The sequence below is a fragment of the Myotis brandtii genome, unplaced genomic scaffold (genome assembly GCF_000412655.1).
Source record: "Myotis brandtii unplaced genomic scaffold, ASM41265v1 scaffold358, whole genome shotgun sequence".
Taxonomy (NCBI): domain Eukaryota; kingdom Metazoa; phylum Chordata; class Mammalia; order Chiroptera; family Vespertilionidae; genus Myotis; species Myotis brandtii.
In genome coordinates, this window is record NW_005363772.1 from 1159204 (window position 1) to 1179695 (window position 20492).

Sequence of the window (20492 nt, forward strand, 5' to 3'; positions counted from 1 at the left end):
TTCCCTAAATTTTTAATACGGCCATAAAAAATAGGAAATACTGGTTGGCATACTGGCTTCCTGTTCTGCTTTAATAAGAAGGACAATCCAATGTAGAAAGTTCCTGAGGAGATTCTGGGTCTTGCTACTGTGAGCAAGTAGATCACTCAGGATGTGTCACTCCCAGAGAGCCCCATGCATCGCTTTAAAAAGTCACAAAGCCAAGTCCAGTGTGGTTTGCTGTCATCCAGGGTAACTGTTTTATGAACTAGGCTACAGGCCCTGGCACCTTACCTAGAAGTCCCAATCATCTGGAGCATCCTCTACATTTAAGAAAGATAAGAATAGATGACAGTGGTGTGAAATCAGGGAGGGGTGAGGAACTGCCTTCCCCTTTTAAGAGCAGCATCAATTAAACTCAGGGGAGAGGGGTACAGTTTACTAGTTAATTAGTCCAGGGATGAAGTTCTTTCATGTGTAATTCAGAACAGGGACACTTGGTGTTCGGCTCTTCAAAGCACCAAGGGGGGTAGGGAAACCAAACAATGCAAGAGAGGTCACAACAGAAAGCAATAGCACAAGAACAAAAACTGTTTCTCTCTGACCTTCACCCTGCTGTAAATAAAAAGAGATTCCTGAGGGTCCCCACCCCCACTGTTCCAGGGAGAACAAACAGCTCCTGACCCACTTGGGGAGTTCTAAAAAGACATGGTGTTAACTAATTGTTTTATAACCCAATTAAAAAGAAAACAGAGAGCCAGAGAAATGCAAATAGGGATAAAATGATTATAATCACCTTCTAGTCCGTAGCATACACAAAAATATTGACATGATCTCCCTCTCTGTTGTGTGACCAGGGCTGCCCAGGTAGCATTCAACAAAATTAGGAAGGGGGACTTCTGCTTTAGGACAAATTACCTTGTTCTATTGAATCAAAAAGTGAGCAGTTTGCTAATGGAACACCTCACCTTGTGAATGCTAACATGGTGAGGTCATCTTTCTAAAAATTGTTGCTTCTAAACATTCTGGTTGTAGACAGGTTGATAAATGCAGGTGAAGAAACATTAATGTTTAAATTGAGCCAAATAATATATGATTTCAGCTGTGGTATCCATTTAAAGAAAAAATAATAAATTTTAAGGGGTTTTATTAGTGGGTTCATTCAGAAGGAATGAGGGAAAGAAACCCGGAATGATGGAATCTGGTACCTTCTCAAACCCACCACCATGAGAAATTCTACAACAGAGAACACAGTGTCTAAAGATGTCATGAAAAGTGTGCCATAAAGGGTTTTAACCTAATTTTAAAGATTGCAGGTTTAGAAGAAAATGGATTAACAATTTCTATCATTGATATACTTGTTTCTGCTCTAGGGGAAACCTTTAATAAAGGCAGTCACACACACCCTTTTCCATGTGTGTGGATGGGAGTGGGTAGATATGTATTTATTTATACCATACATACACAAACACACATAACAAAACCAGGCTTCTGATCCATTAGACCAGCGGTTCTCAATCTGTGGATTGTGACCCCTTTGGGGGTCGAACGACCCTTTCACAGGGGTCGCCTAAGACCATCGGAAAACACATATATAATTACATATTGTTTTTGTGATTAATCACTATGCTTTAATTATGTTCAATTTGTAACAATGAAAATACATTCTGCATATCAGATATTTACATTACGATTCATAACAGTAGCAAAATTACAGTTATGAAGTAGCAACGAAAATAATTTTATGGTTGGGGGTCACCACAACATGAGGAACTGTATTAAAGGGTCGCGGCATTAGGAAGGTTGAGAACCATTGCATTAGACCAAAGGCACTTGAGGGACAGGAATATGAACAAGAAAGTGAAGAAATTGTGAAAAGGTTCTTAGCACATCTCTATAGCTCTACAACTATATTAAGAATAAACAATGAGCAGGAGATTGGAGAGTTAAATAAAAACCGAATTATCTGGTGGCACAAAGAAAAGAAAGTCACTCACAAGAAAAGCAAAAATAAGTGTAGACAATTGACCTGAGACTTCAATGTGCATGAATATTAATTTCAACACTACTTGAGCACAAGGAAAATAACAGTCTACTGATCATTCAAAAGTATTAGTATCAGGCTCTATCTATGTAAGTAATAATTCAGAAAAATAAAAGCATCTTTCCTCTGTATTTCTAAAAATTCATTTACTTACTTGTAAGAGTCAAAATCTGTCCTGGACAAAAAGAATGAACATCAGCTCAGATTAAAACAAAAGAGAGAGAGAGCAGCTTTGTCATGAATCAGACTCAGAGGACAGACAGGAAAAGTCCAGTCATAAAACCAGGAAACACTATTTCTTCCAAGGCCATGTAGCAGTTGCAAAATGCCTTAACTACCCCCATCATCATTACAGGATCACCCTAGACCCATTTTAATATTTTCATTTCTTATCAGGAACACTCAATTGCTGCTAAACCGGCCAGGTCTAAATCATAACAGCATCCTAGTCTTAGTTAATGCCTGCTTCAAATCCCAGCTCAGCAACAGCAACCAATCCAAAATGGGTCCCTGCTTCCCTTAGCTCTCCTCAGAATCCTTCAGTAGGAACCCAACCTCAAAAGTTGTTTCCTCTTAGCTCTTGTAAAGGGAACTCCATGGTTCTTTGGAATTCCCTCCCTCACTACAAGTCTGATTTTGTCCAACTGCAGGCTTGTTCTCGGTGGTCTCTGACTGATTCAGTTTTTTGCATTCAGTAAGCAGATGTTGAGTATCTGGAATGCACTGGTACATGGGATGCACTGGTGTTCTGGGGAAGGTAAGAAAGTAAGTAGCATCCTTGCTTTCCTGAGGTTCTACTATCTTGGAGAGATAAGACAGATATTTAGTGTAAATAAATGCCACGTATCGTAATTTCAACAGGACGGGTATAAAACAGAGCGTTCTGAATGTTCAGAGGACAGAAGGATGGTTGTCAGGATGGATCTGGGGATGCTTGGAGAGAAAGTAGCATATGGCCTGGGCCTTCAAAGAGATTTCATGAGACCTGTGGGCAGGCAGTCCATTTTCAAAAAATTAGAAAGTGGGTGCCCAGGTATAGAGATTGGGAAGAACAGAGTGTGTTCAGGGCATGGCAACCTACTTTGGTTGAAACACCAAGTATGCACTTGAAATTACTGGGAAGTCAGCCTGCAATTTGAGACTAAAGTGGTAAATTTTATTAGGTAGATGACATGGAACCACTAAAGGTTTCTGAACAAAGAAACCTCCATCAGAGGTTTACTTTAGGATCATTTACCCTATAGTGTTATGAGAAACTGAAAGTGTTGAAGAAAAATGATTCATTCTTGACACTTGTTAAAACAGTAAGGTAGACTATACCAATAGGAATAGGGACTCCAATGCTCCACTGGGGTTTTGCAGTCAGGGAGAGAGATTGGGCTGAACTCAGAATACAAAAAGGAAAAGTGGAAATTTAGAGCGAAGGAACAGAAAGGGGGTCCATGGATGGAAAATTCGTAAGAGGAAACATCAGGGTTCAGGAGAGATTTCTGGCTAAAAAACCTAACAGGATTCTTGCTGAAGGCAGGCCAGGGTGATGAGACATCACCTGGGGGAGGGGGAAGATGAAGAGCCGAGTCAGATATTGAGGGTGATTAGATATGGAGAAAGGTGGTTCTGGATAAACTGACTCAGCAAGATTCTTGCTAAAACTGGACAATGCAGAGGTGAACTCAGAAGCAAACAAGTCAGGGCCTCGTTAGAAGAGAGTTCAGCGTAGCCTCAGTAAAAGCTCGGTCCAGGAGAGACTGTCTGAAGATGGAAGGCTTTTAAAAATAGTCCCAATAGGAGTTAACCAGGGTTCTGTGTAGGATGGCAAGACAAGAACGGAAAGAAAAGAAGCATCTAACAGAGACACCAAAGGCAAAGCATCAGACAGGGCTGACAGACAGGACATGTGAAGCAAGAGAGAGAGAGGAGTCAGGGAGGACGGCATGGAGCTTGGGTCACCCACCAGGAGACCTCTGGGACCCTGAAAGGAAGAAGGAAAGTCTGGAGGCAGGTAACAGTGGAGCAGAGTCCTGGGCTTACATTTCAACCCAGTCTAGCCCACAGCCTTCCAAATTCCCGCATGGCCTCTGTCTTATTTTAGTAGCAATACTGGAAAGAAATGGGCATAGCTCTCAGCTAAAGGAAGTGAATATCTTCTGGTGAAATCCGAGTGCAAGTGCCACCCTCAGTCATTGCTAGCTATGTGAACTTGGCAATTATTTTACTTCTCTAAGCCTCAAAGTCGACTTCTGTGCAAACGGGATTATAACAACACCTGTCTCATAGAGGTGCTGTGTTCAATGAAACGAGTGAGGGACGTGGAGTGCCTGGCCAGAGCTGCTGGTGTTTAGGTGGGATTCAGACCCCGAGGGAGCAGAGACTGCAAGGGAGAGCAGTTTTGATGACCAGAGGCTTTTTCTGTCCCTCTACAAGCATACCCAGAAAGTATGACTTGCCATACCTTTAAAAAAATAAAAACATCAAACTCCCACTTGGGAAAAGACCCTTATTCCTACTTCTAAAGTTGTTTTCTGTTTGATTGGGGTTGTTTTTAAATGTGGGTGTTATCTGATGGGGGCCTAGACTAGATTGGAGGCCTTTCAATTGTTATCCTATCTGAAAAAATTATATTTTTTATATAAATTATGCTATAAAAATCCTTTTCGCTCTGTTCTCACTCAAATCTTGTGTCGTACTTCAAAAATCACTCACTCCGGAACAAGGCTAATAAAGGTCTGGAACTTTAAAGTACCTGGGGCTTATAAGAACAGATAAGAATGGAGTGCACTATTTACATTTCAAAGTGATCTCCCAGTGTCCAAAACCAGACCTTTAAATAAGTTTGTGATGGAAGGTAAAGAACCTGGTAGCTGACAGAACCTGCAAGGAAGATGGGCTTGGAGCTGTGCCATTACCTGGTGAGAACAGGGCAGTTCTCGAGCCTTAATGCGCAGAAGGCATTGTGCTATTTTGGAGGCCACTGATGGGCAGAACTCTGCTTTACATCTCATTCTTAAATATAAACTTTAAGAAAAATCTTGCCATTTAAACACACACACACACACACACACACACAACACACACACACACGTCAGAGTGAGTTTCAGTGCACCAACTGAGAGAACAGAGGCATGCCCACTTGTTTATCCCTGTGTTCCGGAGCAGAAGTACCAAAGCAAAAAAAGGAAACGTGCTTGCTGTTGACAATTGAAATTTTCTCATGTTCATCTGCTAACACTTTCTTACATTGTAGTTTGCATTTATTTTGCAAAGACTATATTGATCCTACACACAGAGATGACACCACTCCCCTCCAGGCTGGCCTGTCAATCAACATACCATCTCTTCCCAAGCAACATGTTCCATATTTTCTTTGCTAACATAGCCAGTGGTGTTTTGGTTTAGTCGTGCGTTAAGTTAATCCTGCGTTTTCATGAAGACCTAAACATAAAATCTAAAGATTTAGGGGATAGTGGTCATTTATCACAGTAGCATTTGTGTGTTTTCAGGGTGGGGGGTGGGGAAATATGTTAGTAGGGCAGCTACGAAAACATGCATTTTCACTTCAAACATATTCAGTCTTAAAAATACAGGCCTAAAATTCTACGCTAGGGAAACAGCCTTGTGTTCTCAGTACCTGCAGGTGAGAGAGCAGATCATAATAGGTACACTTAAGAGACATAAAACTATGTCACATCAATTTCAACCATTCACAGCTACAGGATAATCCTGATATTCTCCCCATTTTAAAAATTGCTGTAGCATGTTCCAGCTATTGCAACTGTGTGTGTCCCAGGCAACATAATAGATTATACCTCGATTCCTTAAAGAGCACCCTGATAATATGCAAGGCTAAAATGTCAGAAGCTATTAGAAACTCTCAGATGCACAATATATCTCCATCCCTGAGTTTTCCCCTTACACTGCGAAACACCAGACAACAGGCATGCAAACTGCTCAGCTGCAACTGTTCCAAGTCGAATAATTACAACTTGTCAGAAAGAATTAATTTTCCCATTTCTCATAAAGATGTGTAAAAATTACCATGTTATTATACACTGACACTCTCTGGAGGCAGACACAAAATTTAATTTTGAATTCTTTCCGCATATTAAATTAAATCCATAAATAAGAGTTTAGGCATTCACTCGGAAGCATATGTTCATTGGGAGCGAAAGCCAACACGAGCCCGGCTGTAATGGCTGTTGTAATGTTTTAATAGCTCGCTTCTTCTAAGCACCAATAAATTTACATGATCATAACAGTCGTGGGCATACAAGAAGCCCATTACTGTCTGGGCACAGGCAGCAGCGTTAACAGGATGGAAAAATGGAAAAAGGAAAAAAAAACACTCTTAAATAAAATTAGGCAACTGCACTTGTCAGCTGCTCCATGATTGAATTTTTAATATTGTGGTCAATTGGTCAAAACAAATAATGGGATAAAATATTTTAATGTATTTAGAACCTGTTTCTGTGGTTAGCCCACAAAATAGCGTTTTGTTTGTTGTTTTTCCCCAAAACAGTCCTATCTTGTTGTTTTGAACAATTTGATGTTAAAGATACACACTGTAATTTTTCATCTGTTAGAGAACATTTGCTCTCTATGTGCCCACATTTGAAGTGCGAGCATTTCAAATTCGGCTCAAAGGGTGATTCTTTTTATCCAATGGAATCTCGCCTTAGGGAAATGGCTTGGGGTGCTAAGAAGTGATCTCTAAGGTAAGCCTTGAGGGACACGCAAGTGTATTACCTGCCTGCCCTCTGCCTGGATCAGAGAAGGCTTTCCTTTAGAGACTCTAATGCACCCAGATTCCATCATTAGAATCCAAACCAACAAGAAAATATCACCATCTTTAGACAATTATAGATGTGATGTAGATTCCACTTATGAGGGTTTGTTTTCTGAGTAGACAGTTTATTTCTTAACTTCTATAAGCAAATTCACCTTGGTTATAAAAAAGAAAATACAGACAAACATATACCATATTTCACAATTACTTAAGGGTTTATCAAGGATGAAGGATCTAAAGTAGTGGTCTTACAGTATAGGTCAAGGCTAGCCAGTTGGCATTGCTGATTCTGATCATACAGATGTGTCACTGATGGGAAGCTATGGGGTGAGGTGGGGCGGGCATGTTAGTAGAGAATCTGGGAGGAAGTGATGTTCGGAAAAAAAGGTTGTATTAGGAGGAAGATGTGAATGGACCAAGGCTTCTGCCACAAAGGCATAATGAGAGTTGCATAGCTAGAGAAGTGATATGAGTTAAGGCTGTAAATGAGAAAAAGAATCATTTTTGGGAAAATGGCATGTGGATTTGATCTTATTCACCCTTATAGATAAAGACTGTAGTCACATAGGTAATGCTTATCCCCATGATCTGTTTTAATTGAGAAATTAGTGCCATCTACATATATTTAGGTTTTATATCATGAGATGTTATATACATATTTGAATCATGAGATGTTTTATACATATTCAGATTAACAAAAAATCAGTGGTTTGAGAGTTCTCTGTCTGGTATAATGACTAACCCTAGTAACTTACACTGCAAAGATAGATAACAAACTCTTTTGCTTTAAAAAGATCTTCAAGTCTTTTCAACAACCCCTCTCAAATGGTCTATAATTCATTGTTGTCTGCTGGAGGTTAAGACCAACAAGTAGTTAGTATAATAAATTGGAGAGGTCCGTCAGCCTTCTGCCCCCTGGTGGTCAGTGCACGTCATAGCAAATGGTCAAATGGTCAACACTCTTAGCATATTACCCAAAGCGTTGAATTAATCACTGGTTGAATCAAGTTTATATTTAGGTGTGGTAAACTTCATGAATGGAAAGAAATCCTTAATTATAAAATGAGGTAAGCATTAAAAGTCTGTTAGAGGTTTTTTAAATAGTATATGGCCTTGAATTATGTAGTCTTTACTTTATATTTCCCCTTTCATGTGCTTCCCTTTAAATCAAATTTTGAGAAATATAGAAAATGTCTCCTTTTCCTACGTATTCCCACTTTGCGAAAAGAACCATCATCAACAGAGTAAAATTTCCCTCTGGAACAGAAGGAAACTAAATAGATAAGTACTCACTAGTATAGGGCAGGAAATAAAGGAACCAGGAGAAGGGGAATATACAGGGTCACTTCCCTTCTCTCCAACTTGTTTCTTTATTCTATCTCTTGGGATGGGTTTAAATTATCGATACCTATAGCACTGAGCCCCCAAATATGGAAGGGAAATTTAATGCATTGGTTTCTACAAACCTAAACTAATGTATCATGCTTTTATATGAGGTATAAAATTTGGATTAGAGTAGATCTGTTCTACACTATGTCCAAAGAAGGTTTATTGCTAGTAGTATTTTTTAAAATATATTTTATTGATTTTTTACTGAGAAGAAGGGAGAGGGATAGAGAGTTAGAAACATCGATCAGCTACCTCCTGCACACTTCCTACTGGGGATATCCCCACAACCAAGGTATATGCCCTTGACCAGAATCGAACCTGGGACCCTTCAGTCAGCAAGCCAATACTCTAGCCACTGAGCAAAACTGGTTAGGGCTTGCTAGTAGTATTAATAGTGGTATAGAGAAACATCATCTTTTTTTTTAACTCCCTTTTTCTTTCTGTAATGTGAAATTTGTGGAGTGGGTGTTTGATAAGTCTACTTCTCATCTCTGGCAAACCTATGTTGATTCTCATCTACATTTTCTACCTACTTACCTATTGTTTAACACATACTACTGGGACAAGAAGGAATTAAAGGGACTGGGTTTACTGTTCCACCTGAAACAACTAAAATAAATGGGCAAATATATAAAAAATGCTTTTTAAAATATTGTGCATCAGGCCAGAGAGAACATTGATCCTTTAGGACCAAGACACAATCGGTCCTATGATTGACCCAGGTTATTCATTTGAGAATGTTCAGGCTGTAACTCAGTAAAAGGGAGCTCAGGTAGAACTGATTGACACCCTGAGTTGAGGAGACAGAATTGAATCCAAGAAGACAAAGGCATCTAGGGTTCAGAGGACAAACTAATGGAAAAGAGAAGGCTACACAGAGAATTCAGAAGATGCTAAAGGGTTCCCCCTCAAGCATTTAGCAGATTACTTACTGATAAGCACATGTGTGAGAAAACTGCCTAAAGCTGTGGAAAGAACTACCCAAAAGAATTAGAGGGAATAGAAACTAGTGTTCACACAGGCTAGGAATAGGGCCCATTTCCAGCAGCCACACTGGAAAAACTTACAGTTAAGAGTACTCAAAAGTGTACTCTAGAATAAATGGGCTCTAGAATAAATGCTGATTTTGTCCCAACTAACAAATCAAGACCCAAAAAGGATTGATCTGTCTCCTCCAAGTCCCAGAAGAAAGCTCAAATATATAAGAATACAAAAATATCCAGCATCCAATGAGATAAACTTCACAAAATGTGGCACTTATTTTAAAAAAAGTACCTGGCATGCAAAGGGGCAGGAAAATATGACCTACAATTAGAAGGAAAAAATCAACCATTCAAAATAGACCCCAAACTGACATAGAGGTTATATTTAGCAGAAATATTCAAAACAATTTAACAGTTATTTTACTGTATTCTACATGTTCAAAAACCTAAGGATAAGATAGATGGAAAACATTAAGTAAAGACATAAAAAATACTTTAAAGTCTTTTAAAAGACTCAAATCTAAATTCTAAATATAAAAACTATAATGTCTCCAGGGATGAATAAAGCATTATAAACATTATAATTAAAAATACATTGGATGGGACTACTGACAGATAAAGACTAAAGAAAAAAAAGTTAGTGAACTTGAAGACATAGCAATAAAATAAGAAATAAAACATAGAAAGAAAAAAGACCTATCCAAAAAAGAATAGAGAATCAGTGAGCTGAGGGGAAACTCCAAAACTGTACATCCTGATATTCTCATATATATGCAGATGGAGTAACAGAAGCTGAGGAGGAGTAAACAATGTTTGAAATGTAATAGCAGAAATTTTTTCAAAGTTGATGAAAACCATAAACTGGAAAACAACTGACAACCTTGAATTCTCTACCCAGCACAATATCTTGCAAAAATAAAAGTGAAATATTAAATACAAAAGTCAAAATTATTTATTACATGTATACCCACCACACAGTAATTTTAAAGGATGTCCTTGAAGCAGAAGGTAACAAGTGATACCAAATGGAAATATAGATCTATAAACTGGAATGAAGAACACTGGAAATGGTAACTGCCTAGGTAAATTATAATTGTTTTCTATTTGTTTAAATCACTTTAAAATATAGTTGAAACAATAATAGCTATTATGTAGTGTTGAGTTTAAAACATACATAGATAAGAAGTATATAACAAAAATAACACAAATGCCAGGAGGGGGGTAAAGTGGAAATATAATATTGTTAAATTCTCATACCAAATGTGAAATGATATTAACATCACATAAATGTAAACTATGATAAATTGAAGATGTATAGATTATAATTCTTAAAGCAATCATATAACAACAAAATATATTTATAGCTTGTGTCAACGAAAAAATAAAATAGAATTATAAAAATATTAAATTGATTTTCAAAATACAAAAGTATAAAAAGGGGCAAAACCCAAATTGAACAAATGGAGGATAAATAACAAGAAAGTAGATTTGAATCTAAACCTGTTGAAAATAAAATTAAATGGTCTGAATTACCTAATTAAAAGAGATTGTTAGAGTGAATTAAAAAACAATACTTAACTGTATGCTGCCAAAAGAAAGCCACTTTAAATATATAGACATAAAAAGGTTAAAAGGAAATGGATACAAAGAGATATAGCAAGATAGTATTAATTTTGAAAAGCTGGAGCAGCTGCATTAATATCAAGTAAAGTAAATTTCAGAAAAAAGAATATAACCAAGAATGAAGAAAATTGTTTCATGAAAATAAAGCAGTAAATGTATCAAGAGGACATAGCAATCCTACACATTTATAAACCAGATACAAGGGTGAAAAATACATGAAGTAAAAATGATAGAACTGAAAGAAAAAAATGGCAAATCAACAATTATAATATTACATTTTAACATCCACCTCTCAAGAATTGATAGAAAAGTAGACAGAAAATAGCTCAGGATAAAAGAGTTGAAGAACATTATCAAACAATTTAACCTAATTGACATTAACTTGCTCTCCATTGAGAATAGAGTATATATACTTTCCAAGTCGACATGAAACCTTTACAAAGAGTTCGTATTCAGTCCTTAAGACAGGTCTCAATACATTTTAAATGATTCACCCCTATGTAGTATGTTCCCAGACTAGCAATCAATGACTTTATGATATTTAGAACATTCCCAAATATTTGGAGACTAAATACTACACTTCCAACTAATCCAAGGGTCAAAGATTAAATCAAAAGTGAATTAGAGCCCTGGTTTGGCTCAGTGGCTAGAGCATCAGCCTGTGGACTGAAGGGTCCCAAATTCTATTCCAGTCAAGGGCACATGCTGGGGTTCCAAGCTAGATCCCCAACTGGGGGCGTGCAGGAGACAGCCGATCAATGCTTCTCTCTCATCATTGATGTTTCTATCTCTCTCTCCCTCTCCCTTCCTCTCTGAAATCAATAAACATATATCAGTGATGGTGAACCTATGACACGCGTGTCAGAGGTGACATGCGAACTCATTTTTTCGGTTGATTTTTCTTTGTTAAATGGCATTTAAATATATAAAATAAATATCAAAAATATAAGTCTTTGTTTTACTATGGTTGCAAATATCAAAAAATTTCTATATGTGACATGGCACCAGAGTTAAGTTAGGGTTTTTCAAAATGCTGACACACCGAGCTCAAAAGGTTCGCCATCATTGACATATATCTTTAAAAAAGTGAATTTGAAAATAGTTTGAACTAAAGAAAATATAAACATAGCATATCAAAATTTATAAGATTCTGCTAAACAATATTTGGAAAAATTTATGGCTTTAAATACTTATATTAGAAAAAATAAAAAGTCTCAAACCAGTAGCCTCAGTTTCCATTGTAAAAACATAAACAGTAGAAAGAGATAAAAGAGAGAGAAAAAAAGTAAGCATAAGAAAGCAAGTAATGAAGATCAGAATGAATTCAATTAAATTTTTAAAAAGTCAATAGAAAAAAATAATGATCCAAAATTTGGCTTTTTGAGAAGATTAATAAAATTGTTAAATCTCTAGCTAGACTGATCAGAAAAAGAAAAGAGAGAGGAAGTAGACACACATCACCAATATGAAGAATGAAAGAAGTGGCATCACTGGAGATTTTTCAGATGTTAAAATGGTAATAATATTATGATAACTTTATGCCAAGAAATTTGACAACTTGTACAAAATGAGCATATTCATTATAAGATACAAAATACCAATGCTTATTCAAGAATAAATAGATAACATAAATAGCTAAATCAATGTAAAAAAATTGAGATTGGAATAAAGAAAAACTTTCCCAGAAAGAAAAAACAAGGGTCCAGATTGCTTCACTGATAAATTCTTCCAAACATTTAGTAAATAAATTATTTCTCTACAAAGTCTTCTACAAAGTTGAAAAGAAAAGAACACTTCTCAAATCACTCTATAAGGTCATCATACCCTGATAGCAAATTAGACAAAGACATACAAGAAAAATTCAGACTAGTATTATTCATGAACATAGATACAAGCATTCTTAAAATGTTAACCAATTGAATCCAAGTGGAGTTTAAAATAAGAATGCAATGCTGTTCTAAAATTTCAAAATTAGTTAATGTAATTTACAATACTAACAAACTAAAAACAAAAAAGACTATGTAACGATATTAATAGATGTAGAAAAAGCATTTATAAAGGCCAACATCTGTTTTTGAAAATTCTCAGTGTGTTAGGAGTAGGAGAGAAACTTCTCAGCTTGATAAAGAATATCCACCAAAAAACTTACAGGTAAATAATATTTAAATATGAAAGAAAAAATGTTACCTCCTAAGATCAGGAACAGGACAAGGTGTCCACTTATCACAATTTCTATTCAACTTTGTATTGGAGATTGTATTGGAGTGCAATAGGCAAGAAAGAACAATAAAGGGCAGCTAAATATGAAAGCAATAAGTAAAACTGTCTTTATTCACAGATAATGTAATTGGCTATGTAGAAAATCTGATTTAATTTACAATAAAGCTACTAGAACTTGAGTTTAGAGGGTTACAGAAATAAGAGCAATACACAAAAATTTTGTATTCCATAGACTGAAAAGAAAATTCAAATATTAAAATTTCAAATACAATATCATTTATAGAAGTGTCAAAATTATGAAATAGAAATTGACCTGAAAAAAGTTCCAGACCTATTCGTTGAATATTATAAATCATTGCTGAGAGAAATTGAAGAAGACCTAAATAAATGGAGATATATACTTTGTTCATTGGTTAGAAGACTCAATATTGTTAAGATGTCAATTGTCCTTTTTTCTCTCTATAGGCTACAAGCAGCAATTCCAACATAACTTCAACCAAAACCCCAGAAGACATTAATATAAAATGAACAAATTAATTCTAAAATGCATATGAAATGCAAAGGCTCTGAAATATCCACATAACGCTGAGAGAGAAAAAACTAAAAGCTAAATTGGAGTACTAACCTGACCTGATTTCAAGTCTTACTATAAAACTACAGTAATAAAAAAAATTGACACAAAGAGGGACAAAGAGATGAATAGAACACCAGAAAGAGTTTAGAATTGACATACAGATATATGAAAAACTGATTTTTGACAGAGTTGCAAAAAGGAATTTCAGTGGAGAAAGTATACTCTTTTCAAAAATTGATGCTGGAACAATTCGACATACATAAGGAAAAATAAAAACTTAGATGCACACCTGGCACCATATACATGTTAACTCAAAATGGGTCATAGAATTAAATATAAACCCTTACTCTATAGAACTTTTAGAAAAACACACAGAAGAAAATCTTTGTGACTTTGGGTTATGCAAATATTTCTTAGGTACAACATCAAAAGCATAAACCATAGGGGTAAAAAGTAAGTTGACTTCTAAATAGTAGAAAATTATATTCCTCAAAAGTCATGTTATAGGCCACAGGAAAATATTTTCAAACTATATTTTGATGAAAAATCTGTATCCAGAATGTATAAAGGACTCTCAAAACTCAATACGAAAACAAATAACTCAATTTAAAAATGGGCAAGAGATATGAACAGACACTTCACCAAGAAGATATGTCAAGAAGCTTATAAAATATTCTCAACATCATTAGTCATTAGATAAATGTAAATTAAAACCACTGTGAGCTATACCTCTATATTTATTAAAAGGACTAAAATTAAAAAGACCAACCATACCAATGGTGGTGAGAATGTGGAGAAACTAGAACTCCATTCAATACTAGTGAGATAAAAGTGACAGTTCCTTAAAAATTTTAGTTAAACATATGTCTACCCTGTAATCCAGTCATTCCACTTCTAGGTATTTACTCCAGATTTATTAAAACGTATAGCCATGCCCTAGCTGGTTTTGCTCAGTGGATAGAGCGTTGGCGTGCGGACTGAAGGGTCCCAGGTTTGATTCCGGTCAAGGGCACATGCCTGGGTTGCGGGCTTGATCCCCAGTGGGGGGCGTGCAGGAGGCAGCCGATCAGCGATTCTCTCTCATCATTGATGTTTCCTATCTCTCTCTCTCTCCTTTCCTCTCTGAAATCAATAAAACTATATTTTAAAAAGTATAGCCATTAAAAATATAGATATGAATGCTAAAGCAGCTTTATTTTTAATAATCAAATTGGGTATAACTCAGACATCTATCAACAAATAAATAAACAAATGGCATATATACATGCAATTAAAGATGACTCAACAATAAGAAATAAAATGTTGATACACATAACATGAATAAATCCAAATAATTATGGTTAGTGAAATAAACAGACTAATGGAAAAATATATCCATATGATCTGATTTGTATTAAATTTTAGAAATACAAACTAATCTATAGTGACAGAAAGAACATAGGGTCATAAGAAAACTTTTACAGGTGATGAATATGTTCACCATCTGACTATGGTGACTGTTTTAAGGGTCTATAATTGTGCAGTTTGCAATATATCAGTTATGCCTCAATAAAATCAGAAACTATTATTATACTATATTTATATTATTTTCTACTAGAATATATGCTTCATTCAAGCATAGATTTTTGTCTATTTATTCTGCTGTTATATATGCAATGCCTAAAGAAATGCTTGGCAGACAGTAGGTGCTAAATAAATATTTGTGTGATAAGTAGTCTAGGAAGGCTCTTAGGCTCTGACTCATCCAAATGCAGAAATAGTGGGTTCATTCACAAAGATATAGAAACAAAATTAAGAAAAGATTTTGGTTGAAGTGGGAAAAATAATATCAATTATGAATTATGAACTTGACGTGATTGTGATACTTCAAGTGCAGATGTTTAGTAAGCAGTTGTAATAAATGAGTTTATGGGCCAAAGATAAAAAATTGGTGACTAGCAGTTAGGTGGTAGTCTAAGCCATTGATTTCAAGGAAATTACTCAAGGATATTTGACAAAGTAAGAAGATAAAGTCAAACACAATCTACACAATAATCTTCATTTAAGGGATGGGCAGGGGAAGAAGAGACTGTAAAGAGGATTAAGGTAGGGTAGCTAGAAAGATGGAGAAAAAGCCATTTACCATTGTCTCAAAATCACAGCTCCAGGCATGGTAACTGAGAGGATATGGGGTGTTGGCTGGGACAGAGTTGTGGAGAGGCTGGTGGTAAAGGCAAGATCTCAATGAGAAAGAAGGAAGTTTTCAAACAAAAAAATCATCACAGCAAAGACCTTGTTTTAGGAAGATAGCATGGTAATTGCATGAGAGGCGAATTTAAAGAGAATTCAGAAGGAAGACCATTTGTAAAGCAATGTATTGAAGTGAGATGGAGAGTCTGTGGAAAAAATGCTGTCACTGGGATAGCAAGGAAAATTTGCAAAACTTCACATAGAACATATCATATAACTTATTAATGTATTAAATGTAAAGGTCAAGAGAGATTGAGAACTAAAAAGAGATTCCATGTTTAAAGACATGGCAGATGGAAAAAATTGAGATATTAATAGCAATGAGAAAGTTAGGAATGAGACCTGACTGAGGGGGAGAGAGGGACATTCTAATTCACGGAGTACTTTTGTTCTTATTTAGTTTCCTATTCCAAGTGTTAGAGATATCTGCGAAGGTGTACATAATGAATCTATAATTCATGAAAAAGAAATCCCACACAGTCGCTGGAATTTTTTTTATCAAAATTAGATATGCTGACTTAATGAGCTAGCATATCATCTATCATTTATTTGGGTGTTATTGGAAAAATCACAGCCATAGTTTCAACTGCATAAATATAATTGAGGAAAAGTTCCCTCTGATATATTTGTGAAAACTAGTTACTTGGCCATGATGCTATCATGAAGATGAAGATGAGGATGAAGAGGAGGAGGAGGAGGAAGAGTGTGTGATTTAAAGAAAGTTTGGTTGTGACAGCTGTGTCCTGAGGGCATCAGATTAGTTGCTTGGTATTTGAAAAGCAACTCCTTCTTCCTGAACTGCTCAAACAGCAAAACGAACACAATATACTTTCCAGCTACCGCTATGCCCTCAAGCTTGGGTTGGAAGTCAAAAAGGAAAACATCTCATTGAAGTTCTTTTTAATTAGGACTGCAGAGAACCAATTTCTCTCTTTGTTAAAAAAAAAAGTATGATTTCACAGGATTTGAGGAAAGAGGTGAAAAATAAGCCTACTGTTTCTCAAGACCACATACAATATATTCAACCATAATACCATTTGGTACATATCCCTCTATACTTTATTCTTAATCATGAAAAAGCTTTGAAGAAGCGAGGAAAAGGTCTCACCTCATTGAATTCATTAACAAATATTCAAACATTTAAAACCCTTAGTTTTCCTCTATCACTGAAAGGCTTTCAACTGATTTGTTTCCCAACAAACAGGTATACTTTTTATGCTGCGGAAATCTTATCTTGAATCTTTGTGAATGTCTTTAAACTTCCCTTAATATACTATGTACATAAATAAAAACGTGAGTTGTCATATGTCTTGGGTAAAACTAGTTTTTTGGGGAGTTCAAATACTTTTTTTGGTCATTAATTTGTTAAACATATATGATAGCATTTCATGACACTGATTAAAGAGGTCTTTTTGTCTATTTATTACCAATCCAGCGTGACTTACATGCACATTTTATGAGTTTTTATCTGGTGGATTTTCACTGCCTTGAGCAAAAGTCCTTTGACAGCTCTCTCAGAGGGATGCCCCAGAAAGAAAGCTCTAAGCTGTACGTCTTAGCCAGCCTTGCTCTGCAACAGACCTGCTTATTCTATCTGTGCCCTGGATTTCTTACCCATGAAACAGAGACACTTTTTCCCTGTACCAAACTGACAATTTTGAAATAAAAAATTACAGGGCATCACCTTTAAAGTGTCTCAACAAAGGCCGTAAGTGGATATGTGAACATTGCTTTTCTACTAAAACAAATACATTCAATATATTGCTGCTGCTACAGTTGTGTTGCTTTGTCTAAATCACCCTACATTTGGCAAAGGTTTTCGAACATGTCAACCTACTAGAATAAATACCACAAGACAGGATCGCACTACATTATTTGGTAAGACTTGGTTATAAAATTGAGCCCAGAAAGCCCAATGAAGGAGTTTAGTGCAGCTCAGCTCCAGCATAGAGAAAAAAAAAAAAAAAAACCTGTAATCATATCTAATTAATGTTAAAATAATGTTTCCCTTTGAAAAGTTTAATTAAATTAGCTCTCCTTTATCACATAAACATTCTTGATGTAGAGCACACGGCAGAGCTTGAAGACTCTGATGAGTTAAATGGTGCAAAGTGTTCTCGTGCCCTGTGTGGGGCAGACCTGACATGGAGGGGCTGTTAGCAGATGTCTGGACCGTCGGTGGAGCCAGGATGCTTGCTCCAAACAGCAGGCCGTCATTTCAACCTCTGTTGCTTCTACCAAACCTCCCATTGAGCTTTCAATTTAACAGTATCACAAGCAGACAAAGAAATTTCATACAATGTGCCCTTCGGTTCAGAGACGAATTCATTTAAACGTGTCTAACCTCTTATAACGTGTTAGTTATTGTTGCCAGCCTGTGTGTGTCCCCTGGCAATGAGCTACCTGTCCTGGGAGAAGGAAGGGGTGCCCTTGGGTTTGATAAAGCAAGACCAGATTTACGGGCACACTTACAGGATGCTTGTCTCAAGATTAAGGCAAATTTAATTAACCTTATTACAAATAGGGTTTCTTGATGGTTACATCACAATTTGGTCTTACTTTGCCAACTGCTGTTTCAAAGTAATATAGGCTTTCTGAAATAGTGTCCCAGAAGAGCTCAGGCTATTGGAATAACTATCCTTATCCTGGTCATGACCAGGATATCTAGGATCCTTTTTTCACACATGTATAGGTTAACACATCTTCTCCCTGCACCACTGTGACCTTACCTTTCTCTTCCACACCTCACGGAAGTCATGGCAAGAAGGGACTTTAAATGAAAGTGACTCTAAGACATTAAACATACAAAAAAGTTCTGATATGGAAATCAATGCAAGCCTAATTGCTGCCCTAAATTCTTATCAGAGAGATCATCCTGGTCCATGAAAAGTACAAGGGATTTTATTACTTTCAAAGCACTAGTCAGGCCCTTGGAAAAAAAAAATGGTGTCATTTACACACACACACACACACCTAAATATGTGTTTATCTCCACAGTACTTTTGTCTCCCTAGTCCCTGACACCCTCAGTCACTGGAAGTAAATTAGGGGATTGGGAAGAAACAGTCAGCCTACCAGACTAACACTCAACACATGCCCAGAATGCCCGAACTCCACTTTAACTTGCTTTCCTTTGTGCAAGCAACTCAAGTGAGCCTTCTTCTACATTTCCCTGGTAAATGGGGAGAAGGTAGTAACTTCTGCCCCAGCCAAGAGCAGCTCCCAAGTTTCCATCTGATCTCAAAAGAAACAGGTATTCTTTTGCCTCTAGCTGATACTGGCCTGTGGATACATCTTTAAAGTGTAAGCCCTTTAGGGGTATTCCTATCTAGATTGCTAGACTTTTGATGGTTGCAAGAAGCCCCAGGCCTAATCAGCCCTGTAGAGGGCCTATTATTGACATAAGAATTTTTATTCCAAATAGATGGCTTTTGTGGCAGGAGAGGAGGACCAATGAGAGCACTGAGGCTCACTAAACAACAAGGATTTTAAAGTGTTATTGCCCCTTCTGGGAGTTGCACAGCTATTGCAGAGAGGTCTGGTCAACTAAACGGCTGGCTGATACCCCTTTGAAAGGGCAAAAGAAAAAGAAGTGTAAGCAATTTAGGTGCAAAGAATCATTAGCCTAATAATACAGTCAATGGGATGCTTGGGAGGCATTAAAATATTTATGAAGAGATTACAACAGAAAAATGTTTATGCTTTAACGTCAAGTAGGGGGAAAAGGACACAAAAATGTACATATAAATAATAAAATATTTGGATGGGAAAAAACACACTTCAGATGGTTATGTTATTACTAGAGGCCCAGTGCACAAAATTTGTGCACTTGGGTTGGGGGGTCCCTCAGCCCCGCCTGCGCCTTCTCACAGTCCAGGAGCCCTTGGAGGATGTCTGACTGATGGCTTATGCCGGCAATTGGACATCCTTAGCACTGCCATGGAGGCGGGAGAGGCTACCACCACCGCCACTGCGCTCGCCAGCCTTGAGCCCCACTTCTAGCTGAGCAGTGCTCCCCCTGTGGGAGCACAATGACCACCAGGAGGCAGCTCCTGCATTGAGCATCTGCCCCCTGGTGGTCAGTGAGTGTCATAGTGACTGTTTGTTCCACTGTTCGGTCGATTTGCATATTAGCCTTTTATTATATAGGATGAGGGTGAGATAAAATGACTGGCAGTATGTGCCTTACCCCCTTATGCCCAGCCCTGTAAGCTTAAATCAGTGACTACTTGGTCACTGTGGAAGGCCAACTCTTTTGCCTTCAGATGATAAAAATCTAAGGCATAATTTATATTCCAAGTCCTCTCATAAGGCAAGGTCAGGACTTCTCCTGAAATCACACCAGCTTGGCTTCCAGCCTTCCTTGTCCTGCATCCCCTACTCCCTTACTGATTTCCCCTGGGAGCACTTCCTTAATAAGTAACTTGTACATGAATCCTCATCTGAGACCCTGCTTCTTGGAAACTATAATACTATCTCCCTTAGCCCGGCCAGCATGGCTCAGTGTTTGAGTGTTGACTTATGAACCATGAGGTCAAGGTTCAATTCCTGTCAGGGTACATTGCAGGCTCAATCCCCAGTGTGGGGTGTTCAGGAGCAGCCAATCAATGATTCTCTCTAATCATTGATGTTTTTATCTCTCTCTTGCTCTCTGAAATAAAGAAAAAA